At 40.2% G+C, this 7131-nt stretch overlaps 1 long non-coding RNA gene across 1 annotated transcript; it reads left to right on the top strand.

The window, feature by feature from the left end:
* On the top strand, positions 1-3255 carry LOC149107721 (uncharacterized). The gene is made up of 2 exons (XR_016209161.1): positions 1-430; positions 926-3255. It is a non-coding gene; the product is annotated as an uncharacterized LOC149107721 (long non-coding RNA).
* The last annotated feature ends 3876 nt before the right edge of the window (positions 3256-7131 follow it).

The raw sequence follows: 7131 nt of genomic DNA, 5'->3' as shown, positions 1-7131 counted from the left end.
AGATGGCGGCTGGCGGGGAGGAAATGGTCGGTGAAACATGCCATTAGGGACAGCGCGTCTCCCAACCCCAAAATGCTTTGGAAACGAAAGAATATCGAGGTCGAAATGTATTATGGACCAAAATATAACAAGACAGCGGGAACCTGGTCTCTAACATTAGTAGGCCTGGTTAATTTTATCATTTTTAGCGGGTAAGGTAAATCCTGAATAAAATTTTTCACTTGAATTGCTCCAAGCATTGTTCAATATTTATGTATAGAATGATCCTTGCAAAGTTGAGCCGTCGACAGGGCAAACCCAGTGCTTACAATACTGAGATGAGGTGGTTTTCGAAAGCTTTTCGCCAGCCCAAAACTCGGCGAGAAATCGATCGACAAATTCAAAGCCATGATCTGGGACAATCCTACTGACGATATGCTACCAAGTTATGGTAGGTTTTTTTTAAAGAAAATTAAGAAATGACTTCATGTGGAGTGATGTCGTGATGTGTAGGCTTATTTTTCCAGGTATATCCTGAACTAGTACTGGAACCGGCTAAAATATGCAATAAAGTTTATGTAATTTAAAGATAAACAAAACGAAAATGCGTGCACGGGCCCGAAAAAGTAAAATGATGTAAAATAGAATATGGGATATGCTTATTTTGTAGCTGAAAAAATGCGATTAGGGTTTTAGACATGGTGTGGAAGGGTGGAAAGGGGGTGGGGAGGGGGGGGGGGGGGGTTGGGGGATGCCATCTCCAATACAGTATCACAGTTTTGTTATATTAGAAAGCAGTGATGCTTAGAAATTTATAATCTTATATACATCTTTGTCCGCTAGCAGCCCACTGCAACTCTACTTTTTGAGGTCTATTATCCCACTCCCTTAGAAAATATTTAATAAAGCCAGATGAAAAGTATATCATGTTGTTACTAATTAACAGGATTGACTGCAGATGAGCTTGCCTGTCTTGCTGCATCGGGAATGCAAGGCTGGGTCTATACTGATCACGTCACATGGGTTTTAAAACAGCTTAATGACATGCAAAATGATACCATGCTACTATGCCCAATGTCGTTGTTAATATCCACAACAAGATGATGAGGAAAGCTAAGTTACTTAACCCTGGACCATTAAAAAGGCTGGTTTTCACTCTGAATGTGGGACAAAGGAATGACAAAACTTTCATTGGCAACCCTCAAAATGGTGGTAATCATTGGGTACTGGTAGATGTTGAGCTGCGACCTTTCATGAAGATCATATACTGTAAGATGCTGGCTTGGCAACCTCCCCCAGACATCATTGATGTCATCAATGATTTTGCACGGTACATTCCAGAAGTTGGAACGCACAAAAAGAGTCATTTGGTGCTTGCCCACTCTCCCAGTGTGACTAATTGGCAGGGTCATGAATGTGACTGACGATGCCGTAACTATTCCCTGCAGAGTTGCACTGATATATGTGGTGTTATTACTCTGGTAAACGCAGCTGTGGTAGCCTTGCACAGCCCTCTTTTCTGATGGTTAACAGGTCCAGTGATCAAAGAATCGATCTTCTTGCAACACCTGACCCAATACTGGTTATATTTTGTGTCGCCCGTGAGCAGAGACGAAGCCGTATTCTTGTCAGTGTGAAACAAATTTTTAGTTTGTTTATTGTGGAAGTGCCACAACTTCCACTGATGACCACTCCATCTTTCCCTCACCCCCATTAGTGGTCATTATATGGTTTTACACATTGTGCTGGCATTATTTTGAGCATAATAGCAAGGCAAAAGAATCTAGCATTATGCGGGAATAACAGTGACAAAAACTGGCCGATGTCTTTTGAGCATAATATATAGTGAGATTTTTTGATCATCAAGCATTTGCATAATGACAACAAATTTGAGCATTATGTGTAAAACCCTATTTCATGACCCATTTCCAGTACTATTCTGATATTTACAACACATGTTTGCAAACACAAAATCCTTTAACAACAGAAAGACAACAATGTTGGGAAGGAATACTCCTTCTAACATGAACCAAATGCACTGCCCCATGAAAAATGCAGGACATGTGGTTAGTGTAGTACAAAGATAGAAGAGTGCTTTTAGAAACCTTTTGACCTAAGTTTTCATCTCTAAAATGGCCCTTGTGATATGATCAGTAGCAGGCTGTACATGTTTTCGTGACGATTTGAACAGCTAGAGATAACTGTGCAACCTGACACTAGCCTTCTAGCAGGCTACTGCCATATTGGCTTATGATATTGGCTTATGATATTGGCTTATGATATTGGCTTATGATATTGGTTTATGTTATCCACAGGTCTTTAGCTTCTTCATTGTGAAGAACATCATCATAATTTACTTCTATCAAAATGAAAAAGATCACCAGGGATAATGAAAACCTGGATCTACAGGTCCCTTGGCAAAATTGTTTGTTTGATGCTGTGCTAAATAGAGAAGATGATATCATTATTTAGAGCATTTAGTGCAGGAAACATTTTCACACTAGAAAATATATGAAATCATTACAGGTCAGACTAGTGAAATTTTAAAAGCTGATTCTAACTGTTTCTGGACGACCTATATGGAACATGCCAGGTCTCTTTCAATTGAAATCATTTTGTTATTAACAAAAAAAGGACAGAGCAGTCATTCAAGACTATTCCAGCAGCTTGTATTAATAATAATATTAGGCCATGGTTTTGATGTTCTGTTAAATAGAACAGGGATAAGCATGTGAAATCATTATTGGCATGAGGTGAAACTAGTCTTGTGTTTCACACATTTAATTTCAGTGAGCTATCACAATACTGGGCATCGTGCTTTGCATAAATATTTGATCAATCAGCTCATTTCCGTAGGATTTTTATCAACTTGATCCCCACCACAGATATATGCTTGTACATGTACATGTAAGTTCTGAACGGCACAGTGCGAACTATATTGATTTTGCAACAAGTTTACTATTAATTTAATATTTTTTTGCCATACATGGCTCGAGTAACATTCTAAGGAAAATTGGACTCTGAGTACATGTCTGACATCTATTGTCATTTCAATATTGTCTTATAGTTATTTCATATTGTTCTAGAGTTTTTACTGCTTTTAAGCAACAAATCTGAAACAAACATTACATGCAGAAACAAAAAAAAAACAGATAAATATTATTATATATTATATTATATATTTTCAGGCTTTCAATGTTGGTATGTGTGTGGAATTATAATGGGATTACGGTATGAAGTTCTGTATTACTGCATTAAATACACGACAAGCCGTTACGATTATTGTTAATCAAATTAAAGAAACTACATATAATTTCTACATACACAACACAAGCTAAGGTTCGTTTACTGGTAACAAATAGGTCAATGAATTGCAAGATAATGAATACCGTGGTGCACAACTGATCTGATGAGCAAAAATTTCTGTGACTGAGACGTTCGAGGGATAATTTGTGTTTCCTTTCAGAAATATTTCGAGAAAACGTGGGCTGGTGGTCGCTAACTGCGTTTTAAAGCTGAAATCAACCAGGCGTTTCAAGCGTTAGAGACCAGGCTCCCACTATCTGATTATATTTTGGCCCACAATACATTTCGATCTCGATATTCTTTCGTTCCCGATGCATTTTGGGGTTGGGAGACGCGCTGTCCCTAATGGCATGTGTCGGTGAATGGAGACGGGTGAGTGTTACAAAAAATATTGATAACTTAAAGAACACTAAAATTAGTAAATACTCGAAAATACTCATCTAAAATGTAGACACCTGAATTCACACATTCCACTGTTGAGAAGTGAAGGTCCTTTTTCATTCCTACTTTTCTTTTACATGTACACCTTCCAGTTTTGGTTTCATCTCGCTGTCACACAAGCTTAGTTTACACTAGATTTGTGATTCAAAGTTCCTTATTGAGAACGGTTCCCGTAGCTCCTTGAATAAAACAACCAGAACAACAACTGCAACAAAACAATGACCCGTGGTACAAAAAAAACTCAAAGTTCCTTAAGTAATTTATAATCAAGAACTTGAGGAACAAGACAACCTGAGGTTATATTTCAAGGGAGCAAGGGATATTTTTGGGACTAATTCGAGGGAACAAGGGGTATCTATACTCTTAAAGGAAACTTTGACAAAAACATTAGGGGACAAAGGAATTTATTAATAAGGAAGCAGGGAAAAGTGGAATTTTAAGGGATCGAGGGGCACAGGCTTCCCTCTTCCCTGGGAGACCCGGGAGGACCTCTATAATGTCCCGAGCAGTTGTCAAAGATATCTGTGAAGCCCGGCCAAACGATTGCAACAGTTCAACGCAACATATGACCGTTTAGGCGTCACTGAGTGTTTAATAATAATAATAATAATAATAATAATAATAATAACAACAACAACAACAATGACATTTATAATGCGCAAATTTCATAAAATGTTCAAATGCACATGACAAGATTAAAACCGAAATAAAAAGGCTAAAAACCTAAAATTACAATAAAAAGTAAACTTACAATAATAAAAACAACTATGATAAAAAATGCATGACGGAAAAGGTGAGTCTGTCCGTAGCACAGTACGTGAGTCTCGGTTTGGTCTAAGGGACGGGAAGGAATATTCCTGACCCAGTTATCGTCAGTTTTCGGTTGTTTTTTGTCTTTATTGTGTTGAAGTCTTGTCAGTTTTCGTTCTTGTTCAGTACGAGCGCGTTCTGTGGTTTTGTCGGCGATTGTCGTGACAGTGTCAAGTAAGTTAGTCGGTAACAGTTGTTTAAGTTTGTCAAGTTGTTGTTGTAGTTTATTGTTGCAGTAGTTGAGTCTTCTGTGACAGTCGTTTATCCGCGCTTTTACCAGACGTCTGCAGGTGGATTTGACGATCTGGATGGCCTCTTGTGTGTTCAACGGAGACTTAAGTTTAAGTCCGGCAGGAACGAGACCGTGGTCTTTCAGCGGTGGTTGAACCAAAGTTTTTGGCGTATTCGTCTGACAGTACTTACCGAGCTGATGTAGTTGTTCGCAAGTCGTTCGTTCTGTCGTCCAAGTGAACGTAACGTACACTCAGTGACGCTTAAACGGATACCGACCGATTCTATTGTATCTAGTGCTGAGGCGGTTCTGTCTCGTCAGCGAGACTTATCAGAATCTGCCAAGGATAACATCAGAAGCAGAATTACTTCCACGGTACAATCAGCCTCTATACATGACAATAACTTGACAAAAGACGAACAAGAAGCACTGAAACGACTGAAAAACGACAACAACATTGTTATACTACCAGCCGACAAAGGACGTGTCACTGTTGTTATAACGACAAACAAACTTACGAAGAACTTAAACGTGACCCGACGCCAGCTCTTCAACGTAAACTTAACAGCAAAATACTTACGCTTAAAAAGACTGACGCTACTGACACTCAACGCTACTATCGACTGAGGTGTTCTGTACCACAACCACCGAAACTTTACGGACTACCGAAACTCTGGTATTGGGTATACCGATGCGACCTCTAGTGTCATTCTCATGTGGGCCCCCTACGTATCAACTCTCTAAGTACTTGACGACCATACTGCAACCCCTCACTGACAAATCAAGACGCAAACGACATTCTACGGAGAACTTTATTGACGCTATTAAGACAGTACAGATACCTGGCGACTACAAACTTGTGTCTTTTGATGTGAAATAACTGTTCACCAGTATTCCACTTCAATTGGCATTACAGTGTACCGAGACCGCTATACAACAAACTACTGTTAAACTACCGTTACCGACAGAGGACATCATAGACTTACTGAACCTTTGCCTTACATCGACTTACTTTCAGTGCAACGGTAAACACTACATACAGTTGGATGGAACAGCCATGGGGTCGCCTGTTGCTGTTGTTGTCGCAGAAATTGTAATGCAACGTGTGGAGGAACGCGCCCTTGCAACTTGCAGACAAACGATACCGCTTTGGTTACGCTACGTTGACGACACCTTTACCGCCGTTCACAAAGACGAAATTGACGCTTTTCACGACCACCTAAACGAACAGAACGCCGACATCCAGTTTACTATAGAGATCGAAGAAAATGGAAAACTTCCTTTCCTAGACTGTTTGTAAGCAGCGACAACAACGATCTGCGAACGACAGTGTACAGAAAACCGACGCACACCGACAGATTACTTGACGAATCGTCCTACAACCCGACTTCACACAAAGCCACGACTATAAAGACTTTGACGAGACGAGTGCAACTGGTTTGTGACCCACCGGACAGCTTACGTGACGAAAACAGATACCTTGAACGCGTTCTTCTCAAAAACAACTACAACCCTGACTTTATTAGACGAAAACGCAACAAACAGGAACCCAACACCTGTTACTACAGCGACTATAACTTACATTAATGCCACTTCTGAGACCATCTCACGGATCCCACAGCCCTACAACATCCGTGTAGCCCACAAACCTACAACTACGTTACGATACTTACTGACCAACATTAAAGACAGGGACGAACCTAACAACAGACAGGGAGCAGTTTACAAGGTCAAATGCTCCGACTGCCAGGCTTCCTACATTGGTAAGACTGGCAGAAACCTTAACACGAGACTCACTGAACACAAACGAGCCACGAGAAATGGTGATGCCAACAATCACATTGCTGTACATCATCAACTGACAAACCACAACATTGACTGGGACTCTGCTCAGTGCTTAACCTACAGTACAAACTACTTTCAACGACTGACCCTGGAAAGCTGGTACACTAACCTAGAACAAACGCCTCTTAACAGATGTCAACAACTACCGGCACCTTACAAACGACGTATCCACGGAAACGAAACCGGTGAACGGACTTCTAACAGACCGACTTAATTTGACTATTAATAGACAAACCGACCAATTTGACTGACAATAGACGGATCGAAACCGACCAATGACTGATGACAAACTTTACACGAGTTTTTCAGCCAATACTATCATGGCTAACCTGACCAATCACGTTCAACGGATCAGACTTATAACATCATCGACTGACAAACACTATTCACTTGACTCTGAAGATGACTCCCGCTCAGGTTGTCGAAACATCAGTCACCAACAACAGTTCCTTTCAGAACTACCCTCATCCGAACGATCACAATATACGAACTACTGATACTTCTGGATTCAAACCATT

This window comes from Orbicella faveolata, unplaced genomic scaffold (genome assembly GCF_042242905.1).
Source record: "Orbicella faveolata isolate gen_17 unplaced genomic scaffold, um_ofav_v1 contig_26, whole genome shotgun sequence".
NCBI lineage: Eukaryota > Metazoa > Cnidaria > Anthozoa > Scleractinia > Merulinidae > Orbicella > Orbicella faveolata.
The sequence above is the reverse complement of the archived record's forward strand: the minus strand, read 5'-3'. Positions and strand labels throughout refer to the sequence as shown.